At 42.8% G+C, this 20071-nt stretch overlaps 1 long non-coding RNA gene across 1 annotated transcript; it reads left to right on the forward strand.

Moving 5' to 3' along the window:
• Nucleotides 1–2555: 2555 nt before the first annotated feature.
• On the forward strand, nucleotides 2556–18806 carry LOC308501605. The gene is made up of 3 exons (XR_013993926.1): nucleotides 2556–2960; nucleotides 16674–17231; nucleotides 17795–18806. It is a non-coding gene; the product is annotated as an uncharacterized lncRNA (long non-coding RNA).
• The last annotated feature ends 1265 nt before the right edge of the window (nucleotides 18807–20071 follow it).

A 20071-nucleotide genomic window follows, 5' to 3' on the forward strand; every position in this document is an offset into this window, starting at 1 on the left:
TAACCCTAACCCTAACCCTAACCCTAACCCTAACCCTAACCCTAACCCTAACCCTAACCCTAACCCTAACCCTAACCCTAACCCTAACCCTAACCCTAACCCTAACCCTAACCCTAACCCTAACCCTAACCCTAACCCTAACCCTAACCCTAACCCTAACCCTAACCCTAACCCTAACCCTAAACCCTAAACCCTAAACCCTAACCCTAACCCTAACCCTAACCCTAACCCTAACCCTAACCCTAACCCTAACCCTAACCCTAACCCTAACCCTAACCCTGTCCCTAACCCTAACCCTAACCCTAACCCTGTCCCTAACCCTGTCCCTAACCCTAACCCTGTCCCTAACCCTAACCCTAACCCTGTCCCTAACCCTAACCCTAACCCTAACCCTGTCCCTAACCCTGTCCCTAACCCTAACCCTGTCCCTAACCCTAACCCTAACCCTAACCCTAACCCTAACCCTAACCCTAACCCTAACCCTAACCCTAACCCCTAAACCCTAACCCTAACCCTAACCCTAACCCTAACCCTAACCCTAACCCTAACCCCTAAACCCTAACCCTAACCCTAACCCTAACCCTAACCCTAACCCTAACCCTAACCCCTAAACCCTAACCTTTAACCCTAACCCTAACCCTAACCCTAACCCCTAAACCCTAACCCTAACCCTAACCCTAAACCCTAAACCCTAACCCTAACCCTAACCCTAACCCTAAACCCTAAACCCTAACCCTAACCCTAACCCTAACCCTAAACCCTAACCCTAACCCTAACCCTAACCCCCAACCCCCAACCCCCACCCCGACCCCGACCCCGACCCCGACCCCGACCCTGACCCTAACCCTAACCCTTTCTGTACCTGCTTCTTTTTTATTTCCCGGAGAAATACTGTACAAGGGAGGAAAAGGTAAGGAGGAGCTTCCTGTGCACAGAATCTGAGGAGTCACTGACAGGGGGGGGTTGAGCACCAGCAGACAGAGCAGAGGCAGGGCTTGGTGTGGAATAGTGGTGTTTGTTGTGTGAAGCAACATAGAGTTTAGTGTCATTATTCTACGAGCAGCTGTATATTGTTTTTAGTGCCATTCATGTAGCTTTAAATTTAAGCTCCATTTTGCTTAATTGATGTGTGTGGTTTACGTTAATTCCACAGTTTTGCTTATGATTATTTGTCTTTTTTCGACTGAAAGAAAAATGGACGCCAAAATATACCAAGAGTCCTTTCATTTGAAAAATACGGCTGCCAAAATCTCACAAGAGCACTTTCAACAAAAACTATGGCGGCCAAAATCTCGCGAGAAACATGGCGGCCGGTTTTTCCGAAAAGCCCTTCTGCATACAAAGATGGCTGCCGAAATCTCGCGAGAAACATGGCGGACGGTTTTTCCGAAAAGCCCTTCTGCATACAAATATGGCTGAAAAGCACTTCCGCATACAAACATGGCCACCGGTATTTCGGAAAAGCATTTCCGCATACAAATATGGCTGCCAAAATCTCGCGAGAAACATGGCCGCCGGTAGTCCGAACAGCCCTTCTGCATACAAATATGGCTGCCGAAATCTCGCGAGAAACATGGCCAGCCGGTAGTCCGAAGAGCCCTTCCACATACAAATATTGCCGCCAGTATTTCCGAAAAGCCCGTCCACATACAAATATAGAAGCCGGTAGTCCTAAAAGCAGTTCCGCATACAATTTAGCCGCAGGTAGTCGTAAAAGCCCTTCCGCATACAAATATGGCCGACGGTATTTCCGAAAAGCACTTCCGCATACAAATATGGCCAACGGTATTTCTGTAAAGGACTTCCGCATACAAATATGGCTGAAAAGGCCTTCCGCTTACAAATATGGCCGCCGGTAGTCCAAAGAGCCCTTCCGCATACAAATATGGCCGCCAGTAGTTCTGAAAAGCCCTTCCGCATACAAATATAGCCGCAGGTAGTCCTACAAGCTCTTCCACATACAAATATAGACGCCAGTAGTCCTAAAATAGTTCCGCATATAATTTAGCCGCAGGTAGTCCTAAAAGCCCTTCAGCATACAAATATGGCTGCTGGTATTTCCGAAAAGCCCTTCCGCATACAAATATGGCCGCTGGTATTTCCTAAAAGCACTTCCGCATACAAATATGGCCGACGGTATTTCCGAAAAGCACTTCCGCATACAAATATGGCCGACGGTATTTCCGAAAAGCACTTCCGCATACAAATATGGCTGCAAAATCTCACGAGAATCATGGCTGCCTGTAGTTCCGAACAACCCTTTCGCATACAAATATGGCTGCGAAATCTCGCGAGAAACATGGCCGTCGGTAGTTCCGAAAAGCACTTCCGCATACAAATATGGCTGCAAAAATCTCGCGAGAAACATGGCTGCCTGTAGTTCCGAATAACCCTTCCGCATACAAATATGGCTGCGAAATCTCGCGAGAAACATGGCCGTCAGTAGTTCCGAAAACCCCTTCCGCATACAAATATGGCTGCTGAAATCTCGTGAGAAATATGGCCGCCGTTATTTCCCAAGAGCACTTCTGTGTAAAAAATATGGCCACCAACACCTCGCGAGAGCAAGCTTTACCTCGAGAAACGTGGCCACCGAAATCTTCCCAGAGCACTTTCCCGAGGAAAACATGGCCACCAAAATTTCACAAGACCAGAGGTTCACGCGTGAAACAGGGCCACTGGAGTCACAGGAGAACAAAGGTTTGCACAATAAACATGGTCGGGGGAATCTCATGAAAGCAGAGAGTCTCACCAGACCTGGGGCCGCTAGAGTATCAGAAAAGAAGACTGCCGTGACAGACGCCATGATGCCTTTCGTGTCCTGCAGTGGTATATTTTGTGAGGGAACCGGTTTTTTCACTATATCTAACCTGGACGCTCTCCGGCTAGGAGACAAGGTGGGATATCCTGTACCTGCTTCACCTCTCCATCTCCCCAGGAGGCATGAACGAGAGCCACAGGTAAGGAGACGTTTCCTATACGCGAACTCTGCTGTTTGCGGGAGGGGTGTTGGCCACTAGAGGGCGCAGCACAGTAAGGACATAGTGGTGAAATGGTTGGTTTTTCTTTGTGGCGTAAAATAGTGTTCAATACTATTTTTCTGCATACAGCTGTCCCGTATTCCCAGTGCCGTTTCTGCTGCTTCAAATTTGGGCTGGATTATGCTCCACTGATCTATGTGTTTGGTTTTAGGCCAATACCACCCTGTTTTGGTTAATATAGGTGGTTTCTGGAAAAGTGATCTGGAAAACCGGAATTAGAAATCTTGCTGTCTTCCACAGCCCAGATCATCCACGTTACCCAAGGCACTAATACAGTCTCCCCGCAGTGCCTCTTCTGCCCACGGCAATTAGCTTCACCTCTTTTGGAGACTGGGTCTGCGTAGGGCGTGTGCTGTGTAATAAACTGGGATGTCTTTTCCACTATTTCGGTGTGGTGTTGACATGGTTGTTTAGAATTATTACTTTCCAGTGATTTCAAAAGCATAGCCATTGTACTGTGTGTGAAAGGCATATCATATTGTGATTTCAATTTGCGTTTACGTGGCTAATAATGTTTAAAATCTGTTTGAGTGCGTTTTGCCCATTGGTGTTTTCTCTGGAGAAGGGTGTGTTCAAGTCTATTTTCGGCCACAAAAGAAATAAAGTGATAAATACCCTAACTACAAAGATGAACTTTTGTGGTATGAGTGCCTGAAAATTAGTTTTGTTTGATTTTACTGTAATGTAACTGTTTGGCGTGAAGCTTTTGATTGCTGAGGCATCCGTTTTAAAACATCCATCTCAAATATACTTGGCCAGCTACATGGTACAGAGAGAGCCAGGCTGCCTCACCCATAAACTTCCCCTTTATAAAAGCCCAGGTTGACCTAAATTTCTGCCTGCTTGAATGACCCGATAAAGAGTGAATCTCTGAAACCCAAGGTACTCGCAACATCTGCCCCTATAAAGGCAGAAACGCAGGTCTGCACATGCACTCCCTCTATACCCAGGACCTTACCGTGTGGCCCGGGACAACCACAGACCTTCCACGGGCTGTAAATTATAAACTTTGGGGGTTTTTTTTTACCCTCAAATTTCCCTGATAGTTGTTGCTGAGGTCGTTCTTACAATCATAGTAATGACAAGGGCAGGTCCAGCCACATTGGTTCAGGTCAGGGAAATGTCTACGGCGGCTCACCACAAGCGGTACAGCCCGGATAAGGACCCCAGGCATCCATAGGCAATAGCATCATGACAGACAAGCTCAGACAAACACAAAGCAACCTTGACAAAATGCCAAATGACAGCCAGATAGAAAAGGCGACCGATAGAATGATTCTCTTTATGATTTATACAGATGTCCAGATTAGGTACACTCCTAAAAACACAAAGTAGAATAATGGTAGCCAAGGGATAGGGGAAGGAATGGAGTTACTGTGAATGGCAACAGGGTTTCACTTTGGAGTGATAATGTTCTAGAACTTTACAGTGGTGATATTTGCACAACTGTGTGAATACTGAGTCCCCTCTATCCATGTGTTCTCACTTTCCATGTTCAATTTCAGTCTAAAAGTATTACATGGAAAATTCCACAAAATAAATGTAAGTTTCGAAATGCACAAGGTTCTGAGAAGCATGAAGAAATCTTGTGACATTACATACTTTTTCACCCAGGACATAAATCATACCTTTCTCCAGTGTACACATGCTATATGTACTCCCTGCATGTTGGTCACCTGGGTTTTCAGGTAGACTGCAGCTGAACTGCAGTGCTTTCGTTCAAGCGACCCTCGTTTTACTTCATTATGGCTCCAAAGTACAAGAATAGTGATGCTGGCAATTCGGATACACCACAGAAAAGCCAAAAAGTTCTTCCTTTAAGTAAACATATATGTATGCTTCAGTATTATCTGAGGTTTCAGGCATCCATTGGGGGTCTTGAAATGTATCATCCATGATTAAAGGGGATTGATTATGCTGAAAATGACACAATGATACACTTTAAAATGATGAATTTTATGGAATATAGATATACTTCAGTAAGTCTCCTAAAAAGAGAGCAATTTTTTAACCTCAAAGATTTTGAGTAATTTGAATTTTTCAACAATAATCTCATCGAGATTTAAAACATTTCCATTGCCCTGGAAGACAATCTTTTAAGTGCCAGGCTTAATAGAAACCAGCTAGATTCTCATAGTGTCTTCTGCATTCAATCTACATCTTGTACTTGTGGAAATGCGTAAAGGAAAGAAATATGGACATACCCAAGTATGTAATTGGAAAAGGACAGGTAGTTTAATATACTTATCCGGTAACTGTGCATATTGCTCTTAGATAGTACAAGCTGAACAAGGGATGATTTAGTTGCAGTGTACAATCTGAGGTCATACAGATGTTGACCTGAAACAAAAAGTCAAGTAGATATTCCTTCAACCAAAAAAAAGGTTTATTTGGGGGAAAAGAAAGAATTGCCACCCAGGACGTGCAGCCATGGAGAGCCGTGCTGCAAGTCCCCAACAGAAAAGGGGAGATTTTTTTCTAGAAGGAATTTGGAGAGCTGTTATAACCAAGGGGCTCTTTCTGTATGACTTTGCCATCCACGTAGCACTGATAGAGCGTCCCCTACAGGCCTTCCCCATTGGAGTCTTGGGCGAGGTCTTTATTTTTTTTACATAAGCAAACCTTTTTTACTGTATTATATTACAATCCATAGGTCTAACTTGCACTTTAAATCGTTGTTTTATGTATGGTTTTGTAACATTATGCACTGATTATTTGCAAAACTATAGGTTCAATGGCCTATGCAGATCCCCCAAATGTTGACACATTTCATTTTACAACATGAATATTCATATTCATCAATATCATCATTAGTCTTAAGTATTTGGAAGCTGTGACATTCACAGAGGCAGATACAACTTTTCCAAAATTCTATTTTTCATTTGAAACAGTTTTGTATTGGCAAGAAATGCTGTTATTTATTTTGCATGAATTTGCTTTCATGCAAAGTTGAGCTTCCAAATCTAATGATCACACAAGTAGTCTTTCTGAAGACAACAATTTAAATACAAATTGTAGACTATTTGTTACATGGATATTATAAGGCTGGTAATCAAAAGTAGAGATTGAATAAAATTATTTTTAATGCTCCATTCTGAAGTGAAATATATCACATTTCTTAAAACTGTGAATGTAGTCATGAAGAATAATAACATAACTACTAGTTAACCAACTCTAGTACCATTTCCTTAATGCATAATGAGCGGCAATAGTTTTACCGACTGTTGCTTTTGCAAATCCAGTGCAATAATGCAAATAATTGGTGCAAATCCAGCAAATGTCTTAAATTTGGGATTATCAGTGATAACTAAAATTCTTTCAACTTTTCTGTGTGGGTGAAATGTTTCATAACACATTGGGGGAGAAATATAGTAGACAGCGGGATAGCTGTGGACTATGATCTATTGTTTGCCAACTCCTGGTGAATTACGCTAGGCCCATACATCACTGTCTCGTTCTGACAGCATTACTGTGAGCCTTGACAAGTAGTAGGTCAAACACTTTCTACTGTTCTTCAAAGTGGTCTCGGTTATTTTCATTCCTCTGGTCTTGCATGCACATTTTAGACTCTGATTACCCACTTCCACACAGACCACCCTTTATGTATATTGTGGTTTATCTGTTAGGATGTATCTCCATGTGCCAGCACGGTATCTTCATTATCCGATAACTACCCTCTCCCCTTCCTCTTTGCTAAAAGATGACTATGTCCTTACTTATTGGTTGGTGATAAATTTATGACACCTCCCCATTTGTGATTCACTGGATGAAGGTTGATTTCTTCATCGATTCATTCAACACTTGAGAAATATTTCTTGAATGCCAGGTATGAGCCTGCCACGATTATTAGGCACAGAAGATACATCGGTAACTAATGTTCCTTGTGATAAATTCATTGAGGCGGGAGAACACATAATAAATGATATAGATATTGATTTTTTTAAAGGTGACAAGTGGTATGGAAAAAATAGAAATAGCCAAGTAAAGGGGATTGGCAGTGCCAGTGGTGTAGCTGCAATGTTAAATAAAGCATTGCCTTAGTTTCCTAGGCCTGCTGTAACAACCACCAGAGTGGGCTTAACAAACGTATTGTCTCACAGTTCTGGGGGCTATATGCCCATAATAGGGTGTTGGTAGCATTACTTCCTTCTGAGGGCTGTGAGCGAAGCATGTGTTATAGGCCTGTCTCCTTCCCTTGTAGACCTGTCTTCTATCTGTGTCTTCACATCATCTTTACTCTATGTCTGTCTGTGTCCACATTTCCCCCTTTTTTAAAAATAAGGACAACAGAGGTATTGGATTGATGATCTAATGACCTCACTTAAACTTCATTACCTCTGTAAAGACCCTTTCTCCAAAAAAGGCCGCATTCAGGTCCTGGGGGATATAACTTCAAAGCGTGAGTTTTGGGAGGACACGATTCAATGCGTAACAGACAGTCAGGGTAGAATTCATTTATTTATAAGGTGATACACCCTAAATCGAATCTTTTTCCATAGGGCTGTGTGATTGAGGAAACTTTGCCACTGGAAATATCTAAAATGTAATTGCTGATGGACGTAGCCAAAAGCGTTTGGTCTTTCAAACTGTGTGAAGCCCAAAATCTGTGGAATCTCTATTCCCTTGCCATCCATCTCTTAAATTCATCTCATTCTTGGAGTAACTTGCCAACTGCAACCAACAGCTGTTTTTATACACCATTACTTTGTTTTTACCTGATTCCTGTACAGCTGCTGAGACACTACCAACATAGTTTGGAACTCAGCTACGGACAAAGTGAATGAAATCAATTTTTTTCACTTCCTGCCGTGTAACAGGAAAGCCAATGCCATGGGTTTCATCACTGGATGCCTAATAAAGGGTTGAATGCTAAGAAGGTACTTTGACCCCCCCATGTGCCTATAGCTGTGGACACTGTGACGCTGGAGTTTTTTAATTCCTCGGGGCTTTTCCATTCCTCTTAGTAAACTGCCAAGATACTCAGCCAGATGTAAAGGCAGCAAGGAGTTTCAGAAAACAGTGCAGCCTCTGGATTATGGAGCCAAGTGATCTGGGTGTGAACCCTGGCCCCTCTATTTCTTATTGTGCAGCCTGGGATGGGTCACTTTGAGATCATGAAGTAGAAGTTAATACATATGAGCAGATCTCCCGTGAAATTTAAAAGAGATGGTGCGTGTAACTCACATGCCACATGACGTTTGAAACAATCACTTTCTTCCCTTAAAATTCTAATTTCAACTTAGTAGCCATTGCATTTTAAGTTATTACATCATCAACACAATGACAGAGGGTTACGGGACCGTATTCGAGGGAGCTCTGAGTGATTTTTGTCTCCTGAAACAATAACGATGGTAGGGCATACTTACTTTTTCAGTTAGAATAGCTGATTTTATAAGACGCTGTGCCATGTGCCAGGCATTATAGTATTGAGACCAGCCACACACTAGCTAGTTATTTAATTGAAGCTTCACCATTACTAGCTATGTGAATTTGGGCTAATTACTTACAAATTCCAAACTCTAGTTCCCTTAACTAGAGGGGGGAGAATATTATGTTCCTCGTATGGTTATACATAGAAATAACCTAACGCAGTAAAGGGGCTCAGCAGATGGGTTACCTCATAGTAAGATGTCTGTAGTTTTTAAAATCAGCAATGATGAGTACAACTTGTTATTAGCATTCAGTTTGGACCTTAAGATTTGTTTCCCCAAAATCCGTTTTTCTGAGTATTTCTTAAAATCAGGTTTACTGAGGGTACAATTTACAGAGAGCAAACTGCGTCCATTTAAAGTGTTTAGCAAATGAATATTCATGGAACCACCGCCATCAACAGACAGATCGCTTCCAGTGGTTCCATTGGGGTCCTGTTTGTAGTCAGTTGCTCTCCCACCCCCAGCCACAGACAACCAGGGACTTATCTGTTGTCATTATACATTATCTGTGTTAGAATGGTATATACGGGAGTCACAGTATGTGTACTCTTTTGTGTCTGATTTCTTTTACTTAGAATGCTTTTGACATTTAACCATGCAGTTGAGTGATCATTAGTTTATGTTTTATTGCTAAGTAGAATTCCATTATATGGCTATACCCCAATTTGTTTATCCATTCACGTGTTGTGAATTATTTTACATGACATCTGTTCTTTAGATGGATATAGTTTTCAATTCAAGAAATGGACTTGATGAATCATATAATAAGTGTAGGTTTAGCATTTATAGACATGCCAAAATGTTTTCCATGGAGGATGCACTATTTTATAATCCCACCAGCAATGGATAAGGTTTCTATTCACTCCAGTGCTCATCAATTATTACATTTTTTATCTTAGTTGTGCTACTAGCTGTGACATACTATCTCCTTGGGTTTTCATTTGCATTTCCATAGTGATTAACGAATGCTGAGCCTCTTTACATGGGTTTAATGGACAGTCAGTCCTACATATTCTTTTAAGTGAAGCATCTGGTAACATATTTTGAGTGTTTTTTTTTTATTGGTTTCTCTTACTACACCTAACTTGTGAGTCATAAGGGCGACATTTTATACTTCTCACTGTGCAGACCATCCTCATTTTGTTACATTTAGCTAAGTGTCTCACGATTTTGTATCGCCCAGAAAGCCTAGCTAAGGGTGGAAGTAAGGTTCGGTGGATTAGGAAAAGGCCTGACCTGAAGCCCAGAATGACTGCTGCTTTTACTGTAACCAAAGCAACTGGGAAACCAGGGGCTCACAAGGCAGTGGATCAGCCCAGGAATGTTAACAGTGTAAGGGGAGGTATTTCCAAAATTCCAATATTTCAAAAAGCCACACATATGACTTGTGCCAAGTAAGACCAACTCTGAGACATGCTGACCTCTCAAAGTTGGGTCTCACTGCTACTCCTGTAACCACCGCACAGCAGCCTAGGGGGACCCAGAAGGAGGCTGCCTTAGGTCTGGGTCAGATTTGCTTCCAAAAAAGCATCTTGGGTGCCAGTGGGCCCAGAGGGGCTGGTGGTGAGTCAGCACAAGCAGTGGCTGAATGAACTCAACCAAGGTTTGGCACACACACAAGCCACCACCAAACACTGATGACCACAGAACAGCAGCAGGGTTGTGCCAGATGGGTCTTGAGACCTTAGTCTCTGTGAGTTAAATCCCATACTCAGGCAGAGAAGTACTAGAATCCAGGCCTTCTGAAAACCAGAATAGCCAGTAGTCTCATTGGAACTCGTGGGAACTCATATATGTTATATATGAGAGAAAACAAGCTCCTGGGTTGACCCTATTATTTCCCATGAAAGGATACTACTGGGGGTGGGGGACTGGTTGGGCCCAAAGTCCAACCCATCCTCTGATCACCAGCCTACCTCTTGTCAGTCATGGGGGGAAAAAACCTTTTTAGTTGCTTAGCCAAGAGTGACTCCTTTTCTAATTTCCACTTCTTCATGTGAGACTGCAGGAGTTGTGAGAGAGGGAACTCCAGCATTAGGCCTCTGGAATAGGTGTCATTCGTTGTTCTGATGTTGACACTTAGAACTCACATGAGTGAACATATTAAAAATAATGGTGAAACTTCCTTAAATAAAGTTGTACTGGAGACTTATTGCTATTAGACAAGACTAATATTTATACTCATATTTTTCCATCTATTGAGCAGATAGTTTACTGGATAGTGGAATTGGAATAGAAAGATACTGAGAAAATTGTGTGCATATATTGTTCTCATTGCTCGACTGGTAATTTAAACTTTGAGTCTAATCTCCTTCCTGGCATCATCTCAGAAAAAAGTGGTCAGAGCAGGAAAAAATGCTTACAGACCCAGTTACACAGAAACTCTACAGCTAGGCGTATACCCTGAGGAACTAATATTAAATGTGTGGACAGTATTAGAATATTCATTGTGAGAAGTAGTTTAAGTCGACCTAGATTTAACAGGAGGAAGTCTGTGCATACGACATATACTTGAGATGGCATATACGCAACCACTTACAATCACGTTTACACAGAATATTTATGCAGTGGGAAATAATCTTGATGTATGTGGAATTTCTTAAAAATGTAGTAGCGGTCTTGGATAAATTTCAAGGAACACAACACCTACCAAGACTAAATCACAAACTAATAGAAAATCTGAATAGACCTGTAACAAATAAGGAGATTGAATCCATTATCAAAAATCAAATAGAGTAGTATATACAGAAAGAGCTTTGGGAAATGGGGAGAGGTCTACAAACATAAGCCTTTACTGCAGAATTGTGTGTATAGGTTTACCCAAATTACTTAACGTTTGAATGACTAAATAAGTCTTTTCAACATATGATTGGTAGAGAAGGGAATGGTAAAGATGCTGAGGAATCACCCTCCCAATGTCACAGGGACTCCTGGGCCAGTTCATGCTCTTCTAACTAAGTTTGCTGCACTTCTGTGTGTGAGCAACTTGGGGAAATATGAATTTAATTTTTAAATGACCTGAATAGAACCTTCTCCATATTAGACACACAAATGGTCAACAGGCACACTAAAATGTTAAACATCATTAGTCATGATGGAAATATAAATTAAAGCCACAGTGTGACCCCCCCCTCACATGAAACAGAATGGCCATAATTGAGAAAAATAAAACAAATGGCAGCAACAATGTGGAGAAATTAGAACCCTTAAATATTCCTTCTGAAAATGTAAAATGTCGGCCTGAGTGTACCATAGTTGGGAATTTCAAACCCATAAAAAATTCCTATGTGGATCAACAAATCCACTTCTAGAAATAGACCCCCCCAAAATTGAAAACAGATGTTCAAACACTGATACATGAATCCACAGCAGCACTGTTCACAACAGCAGAGGCCTAAACAATCCAAATGTCCATCTTAATCAGCAGTGAAAACTAAGTAAATAATTGTGCAGGTACACCGGGATTCTATATATTGATGCAATTGTGAACATTTTCATAATTTCTAGAAACATACATCCCCATAGCAGAAACAAAAATTTTAATGTACCACAAGACATATTTACTAATATACCAGTATATTTAGTTCCTCTACGATAAATACCAAAAAGTTGATAAATCTATCTTCAGTAATCAGTGTTTCATTATATTCTCCTATTTGGAAATAGTCTAGACATTCAATACATATCCATCATGAATTTAGATAACACAATTGTAAAGTGTCAAATTACCAAAGACACGTAGAAAACCTTTTCAATGATTATGTACAATATAATTATCGCTAAAAAGTTTACATAAATATCTTTTATTTTCATTGTATGTGTTTTATATAATAGTTTAAAATTTGAGATGTCAAAATCAATTATTACCGTAGCTACTTTCTTGACACATTTTGTAACACAGATAACAAACTTATTTTTAGAAGCCCAGTTAAAATATATATTTTTTATGTTAATAACTTTCAAAGATATGACTGTGATAAACCCAAACTAAAACCAGCTTTACTATCAAATACTTCACCACATTATCCGATCCTGAAAAGCATTTAGGTTAGTTTGTAGCTTATTTCTTAATTTATATAAGCATTTGATTTGTTAAAACCAATCAAATATTACAATCTAGTAAAACCATCCACATATACAAAACATCTTACCAAACACAAACTGGTTTCACACAGAGATCACAAATTGACAAAATTAGTATAACTATAGAGAACACACAAGGTAGTTTACCAAGAAAATAACTGGTTGTCACAAGAGCTCTGTAACACGATTTAAATGTAGATGCTTTTCCCATTCCGGGATTCATTGTCTGTCCGTGGACAGTGAGGACTAAATAGTGAGACACAAAGCAGCCTCTTTACAGCTCAGGCCAGGAAGCCAGAGGCCCCTCCACACAGAGTACAGAGGAAGCAGCCCTCCCAGAGCCAAAGGGTCACCCCAAAGACAGTCAGAGACCTTCGTCACACAGGCAGTAGAGATGGTGGGGTGGACAGGGTGTCTCCCCATCAATTGTTAGTAAAGTTACATAGGTTTCAGGTGTACAATTCTGTATTTCATCATCTATAAATCTCCCACACAAGGTGAGGCACCTCCAGCCCCAAACCCACTAATTTGTGGCCCCAGGGAGGTGCTACTGGACCGGGATCTGTCCAGCACTAATGGGTAAGGAAGGCTGGGGGGACATATGCCCCTTATGGGCAGAGGCCCCTCAGGACACACTCCCCTGGGAGCTGGCACAGCCAGGCAGAGGCGCACTGGGAACCCCAGCTTATCTCACTGGCCACCAGGTGCAATGGAGTAAGTGCACCTGGCGGATGGTAGGGACCAGAGAGGATTAACTTCCTTGGTCACAAAGCCAAACTCTGGGGACACAGACTCCGCAGACTTCAGTCTGGAGAGAGCCGCTTAACTCCCCAGCCTGTGAGGCCAGCTCCAACGACAGGCTTATGGGAGCCTGTGCCTGTGTTCTGTCCCCGTGGTAGTTCCTTCTTAGGACAAACGACATGCAAGACACAGACACAGGAAAAAACGAACATCTCTGGGAGGAAAGAATATAGAAAACTATGAAGTCTCTAGGTGCAAAAAGTTAGCTGCACAAATATTTTTTTTGCCGATCTAAATTCAGAAAAGAGACAAAGGCCTGGCACGCCTTCCAACTTCTACCCAACGCCACAGATAGAGACCAGGAATTGTAATACATGCGCACCTAGAATTCACATAACCATGAAATTTCCAAAGACAGCGAGGAGACATCAGGTAAATATGACATTTTAGTCAAGGGTGAGAGTGGACTCAGATTTTAGATGTAAAAATGGGAGATCCACAGATAATTCAGGAAAAGCTGAACACCCGTGGCAGGAACATTTTTGTGAGGCTCCTGCATGGAGTCTCCCTGTCTTCTGCTAAGGGGATTGTGCTCAGGGTTTTATTTGTGCTTCACAGTCTTTAAGGAGGCAGGAAAAGGGGAGCCAGGCTGCAGGAAAGAGGCTCGTATTGTTAAAAGTGCCCTTTTGCAATTTCTTTTCCTTTGCTCAGCTCTATGGCCTCAGGCAGTTGTGAGCTGTGTTTACATTTCTGATCTGCTTGGCAGAGGACCTGGGGGAGATGCTGAGACTCTAATTTCTATCAGACTGAAAAGCAGCTTCCGTTTTGGTCAAGTTTCTGATCAGTTATCACATTCCTTAAAATTTGTTCCAACACACCAATTCTCATAATATTAGATCGAAATACAGTTTTTAAAAAGTTGCACATCTCTTGATTTTCCCTTCTGCCTTTTTTAAACCTAGTGTTGACATTAGCATTTTTAAGACCCAACAAGCTGAGGAACTTATTCAAAAGTTAAATTTCCTTGAATTCATTTGTGTTACATGTGTTCTTCCTCTAGGTTCCAATAAAACAGCTGTTTATCATGAAAGTTCTCCAATGTATTTTCAAAATTTGAAGTTTTTCCAATTCAAAGGAGCCATGGTCTGACTACTGATGATAGGATTTTAATAGCTCCTCAAACCAAAAGTCCCTTTTACTAGCTTAACTGAGGAAGCCAAAGGCTTTCTGTTCCTTTGGTATTTTCTCTCTCTTTTTTTAAATTACAGTTTATTGGGGTGACAATTGTTAGTAAAGTTATGTAGATTTCAGGTGTATAATTCTGTATTACATCATCTATAAATCCCACTGTGTGTTCACTACCCAGAGTCAGTTCTCCTTCCATCACCACATGTTTGATCCCCTTTATCATCATCTACCACCCTCCTCTCCCCTTGGTATTTTCTTTTGATTACAAATGGCACAAGACACAGACACAGAAAAAAATGATCGCTTCTGAGAGGAAAGAATCAATAAAGAAAACCTGTGAGTCGCTGCTCCCAAGAAGCTAGCTTCACAAACATTTTTTCCTGCCAATCTACAGGTAGAATAGAGGAAAAAGACATGCAGCACTTCTAGATTGTCCCCAACCCCACAGAAATAGACCAGGAAAGATGACAGGGTGAACAAAAACACCACTTACCTCTGCCTGCATGTCCTTGAGCTCCCAGCTGCAGCGGTTTCCAGGAGCCAGCAGTGCCCCGGTCAGTAATTCTCCTCGCAGGCTCCCCAATACTGTGGGGGCTTAAAAAAGATTTTTTTCCTCTCATCTTGTGTGTTAGAGGAGATCAGGTCCTTGTATCACCACAGAAAGGCATTCCAGGACATAGAAACAATGCATCATGAACGAAGGCAAGCGGGCCAAGGATTTACTAAAAGAAAGAAAATATATTCCCAAAATGCAGGAGTGCACAAGACCACCAGGAGAGGGACTGCTCTAGAACAAAGAAAAGTTAGGATTATATCTGAATGAGGGCGGGAAATATTCAAGGTGCGGTCACAGGTGATCTCTGGGCGTTTCTGGGGCGTTCCCAGGGCCTGCCTTTGTTGATGACTCCTTCCCACCAGGAGGAGGGATTCCCTTGTAGGGACTGTCAAAGGGGTGGAAAATTTCCCTGCCTGCAATGCTAATAGTGTCATGGCCAATTACAATTAGCTGTAGCTGCACTTTTTCTTCAGAATTATTGCATTTCTGTTTTCTTTGTTTCCTCTCACATCTTCCTTTCCTGCCCCCTCTCCCCATGGCCCTGTTCTCTCTGCCTATTGTATGAGTTTTTCTAGCTGAGCTGATCATAAAATTAATACAGCATCTGTTAGTGACTTAAGATTTCAGTTCTGTGCGACCGGTTCGTTCATTGGTTGGAGTGCAGTGCTCATAACACCAAGGTCACTGGTTTGATTCCCCCCGTGGGCCAGTGAGCTGCGTCCTTCACAACTGGATTGAAAATGACTTGACTCGTAGCTGGTGGGTCCAGGGGAAAAAACACTGTTCCCCAGTATTCACCAATAGAAAACTAAAAAACAAAAAACACTTAAAAACAAAATTTCAATTTTACTAAGTTGTGTTAAATGATAAAAACTATTAAATATCTAGGTATTTCAAAATAACAAAATGCTGAAATATTAATTATTGGATGAGTCTGAGTTCACCTATTTTTTGATTCTTGTCACAGGAAATCTGAAAACTAACTTACAATGTCAGTAAATGTGGTTTTTAATTTTCTTTAAAATATAATTCTTAAAAATTGGTAGATATATTACTAACAAAAACTTATACTTCTAAAGGTTGCAAAATGTGTTTATAGATTTGCTAATGGAAATATTGGATACTTGCTTTTAGTTGTCCGTAAAAATTAAGGCTCTGAAAGTTATAGACTTTCATTACTATATAAGGAAATGATGTATGTTTTCAAGAAACGCATAGGGTATAAAAATACATTTTTTAAGGAAAAGAAAGGAGTTTGTCCTAAGGATGATTATTTCTGAATGAGAGGAGACAAACCAAGAGGGACTGGGAAAGTTATAGGTTTGTGAAGGAAAATCTTGAAGCAATTTTACATATGGTTAAACTAAATGTGACTTAAATAAATTTAAGTATCAAAAGTAAGCTGGCACAAAATTAGGTAAATTTTCTCTCTCTAAATAAAAAAAAGTTTGTTAGACTACTGGTCTGCTAATGATATTATAGAAAAGTTTTCTGTCAGAAAAGCAAAGATTATATGTGTCATGAAAATAATTTTCTATGTATTATATTATCTTAATTAGATCTTAAGTTACTCAAGAAAAATAAATCTAAAAACTGAGTTTTGCTAATAGTTATGTAAACTTGTGTATTTAGGACTGCTGCAGTTCACGTGTTCTCCTCGATGTCAGATATAGACCAATGTAAGGAAGCTTGTTTTCCTAACCTGGCAAGGAAATACAATGGTTCTGGTCCACTGTTACATTCCTGATAGAGGCTCAGATCCTAAAAGAAGGACAGGGGGTTTGTTTATATGTCTTTAACAACCGAGACAGGGAAAAGGAGGAAAGAAAGGAAGACTGAGACTGTAGATGAGGACAGAGGCAGGCAGATTTCTGGCTGCAGTTAATAGACGGGCCAAGGCCAGGGCCACCTCAGGGCCACCCCGGCAGCCACAGAAGAGGAAAAGGAGCCAGCTGTGGACGTGGAAGCCCAGGCCACTGGTGTAAGGCGTGCTCGAATCCTGCAAAGCAGCCATGCCCACTGTGCAAACTGAAGGGCACTGGAGGAGGGATTGTCCCATTCTGAAGGGAGCAGGGACCAACTCCTTCCCTGCAAATGGCTGTAATTGACTGAAGTGCCCAGTGACTCCTCAGAAGAAAGAGCTCATGCTCATCACAGAGGAGGAACTGCGGGTGACCCTTGCCGTGGCAGGTAAGCCTGTTAATCCCCCGATTGACATGGGAACCATTTATTCTGTCTGGACTGCTCCATCTAGACCTATTTCTTCCTCTAAAATCTGCTTGGTTATAAAGATAAAGAGAGCCCCTAGATTTGGGCTCATTTTACTCAGCCTGTTCCTTACCAGTGGTCTATACCTGAGAGAAAATATAAAATGATCAAATTAGACTTAAAAGGGCTCTGGAAAAGTTTTGTGAGGAGACCTCGAGGCCTGGCTGTAATTGCTGCCCATTGCTTTAGGTTGTGACCTCAATTCTGTTATGTCCTGTGTTAACTTGGGAGAGGTTCAGCAGGCACTTAGGAAATATGGGGGACCAGTACCTCCCCCAGGCCGACCCCTCTACATATTGTAGCCCCGGGAAGCCAGGAGGCCAAATACTACTGAGAGCCTGGAGGGGGAGGAGTGTCTAACAGGTCAGTTACCTCCGAAATGAAACGGACCCTTTGCAGTTTTCCCGAGCCCCCCAACTGTTGTTGAGCTTCAGAGAATCGGTGGCTGGGTCCATATCCCTCCAATCAAACTTGTTTCATTTAAGTGTCCACAGGACTCCCCCAGAAGGAAGACTGTCACTCCTGTCCTGTGAGCCAACTGAAGACCTTAAGTTCCTCGTCAGTCAAGTTTGTGTCATCTGAAACACAGCAGTTTTCATCTCCAGAGGGCCATCCACCATGGTTCCAACTCGTCCCTCCCGAGGATGACAAGCCAGGCCAGTAGCTGATTAACCAGAGGACAGTTCCTCCGTAGTCCCCTCCCCGCTGGAACTGAACAGCAAAGAACTCTGTTAGCCAGAGGCAGGGACTTGGCCTTCTCAGCAGGAAGCAGGGAGAGCCCTTGTCATGGGTAACCCTGGATTTAAAAATCATCTTTATTATATAGTTATTTGTTTCCTCTCTAATCTAACCTTACTGATTTTATAGAAATAAAATGAACATAAGTAGGGGGGAATTTAAACAGGGCCTGGTTGGAACCCCACAAAAGAGGCCTCGCCTCTCCCTGCCCTAGAGCTTAACAATTCATCAACCCCCACACCCCACCCCTGGGGTTTGGCCTTGGAATGTCCCCTGTCCCAGTTCCCTGCTTTAGATAATTACCCTGGAACTTGTGTCCCTGTACTTACTGATCACAATCTTTATTGACTAGCATTCTTTCCAGGTTACTGTCATCACTGCTCCTGCTTGGTGACCACATTGAAGAACAACAACGCCAGAAGGAAGGCTCCATACAGACCACCAGGTGGCCTCTGGAGGAACGCAGGGGTTTCCCCTTAAATATCCCAGCCTGGTCTGAGAATGTTACGGCAGTTTTTGGAGGTGTTAACCGGCTGCCTTCTCAGAGCACGGGTGCTCAGATAATAAATGCTTAGTCTATGACCCAGCTCCTGTAGGTCTACTGGCTGAGCGGCGCGGGCAGCACGAGCCTGGGACTTGTCTGGCCTCCCTGTGGTCTTTCCATACCCAGGCTTTCAGCTCTCAGACCTGGGTTCCGTTTGGTCTGATCTTCCTGGGCTGCCTCTTTTACAAGCAAAATAAACCTTTGGTTTGCACCCCACTGCTCCCAGATGTGGTGACTTAGAGACGCTGTCTAGGCACACTGTTAATTCAAAAGTGGCCCTTGGGAAGGTCGGCAGCCAGGAGGGGATGGTGGCATAAGGCTGCATAGGTAAGAGTCAGGTAGGAAGGCAGTTAATTTACGTGTGCCAAGCCCTGTGCTGGGTTTCACCTCCAGGACTCCACATTCCAGCGGGCAGCTTCCAGGGCACCGATGACTGCACCTGGGGCACAGCCCTGGGCCTGACACATTGGCTCAGAAGCTTTTGGAATGAAGAGCTTTTCCTGACCTCCACTCAGGTGTTATTCCCTAAATGCACATGATATGGCAGCAGAGAATACCTTTTGCAGGTGACATAGAAACAGTTGTTATTCTTAAGACACACTAGATGGCAGCAGAGAGGGGAGTTTCCTGGCTCTTCGTTATAATGAGAACCTAGTTTCTGGGATTAAGCTCACTGTGAGATAAATCCTGTTTCCGGCCCTTCACAGGCCTCATCTCACCCACTGCTCCCCATTTCCAGATAAAGCAGAGAAGATTATTATCTCCATTTCACATGGTACTTAAACCGGAGACTGATTCTAACACAGTCCTGAGTCCAGGACCCAGGCTGAAATGGGCCCTTAGGGCGTACACACACGGGGTCCTAGACAAACAGAGTGATCCAAACAGTCCTTGCAGTGTTGGGTGGAATCCTGGTTATTCCACTGAGGAAAATCTGCACGTAAGATAATGGTGCAGCGTGCCAGGCACTCACCAGGCTGGTTTTGAGGTGGGATCAGGGCCCGCAGATGGGGACAGGGACAGGTGGGAAGGGAGGTGGTGGCCTGGCCCTTCGCAGGAGGACAAGCAGCACCTGATCCCTATAATAGTGATTCCCCCACAGCTATGTGATGCCTGTGCTCGGGCCTTTTAAATCTCTTCTGGGCCTGCCCGGTTACTCAGGCAGTTGGAGCGCCGTGCTCCTAACTCTGAAGGCTGCCGGTTCAATTCCCACATAGGCCAGTGGGCTCTCAACCACAAGGTTGCCAGTTCAATTCCTCGAGTCCCTCAAGGGATGGTGGGCTGTGCCCCCTGCAACTAAGATCGCACACGGCACCTTGAGCTGAGCTGCCGTTGAGCTCCCGGATGGCTCAGTTGGTTGGAGCGTGTCCTCTCAACCACAGGGTTGCCGGTTCAACTCCCGCAAGGGATGGTCGGCTGTGCCCCTGCAACTAGGAAAAAAAAAAAAGCAACTGGACCTGGAGCTGAGCTCCGCCCCTCA

The sequence above is a fragment of the Rhinolophus hipposideros genome (assembly GCF_964194185.1).
Source record: "Rhinolophus hipposideros genome assembly, chromosome: 9".
Classification (NCBI taxonomy): Eukaryota; Metazoa; Chordata; class Mammalia; order Chiroptera; family Rhinolophidae; genus Rhinolophus; species Rhinolophus hipposideros.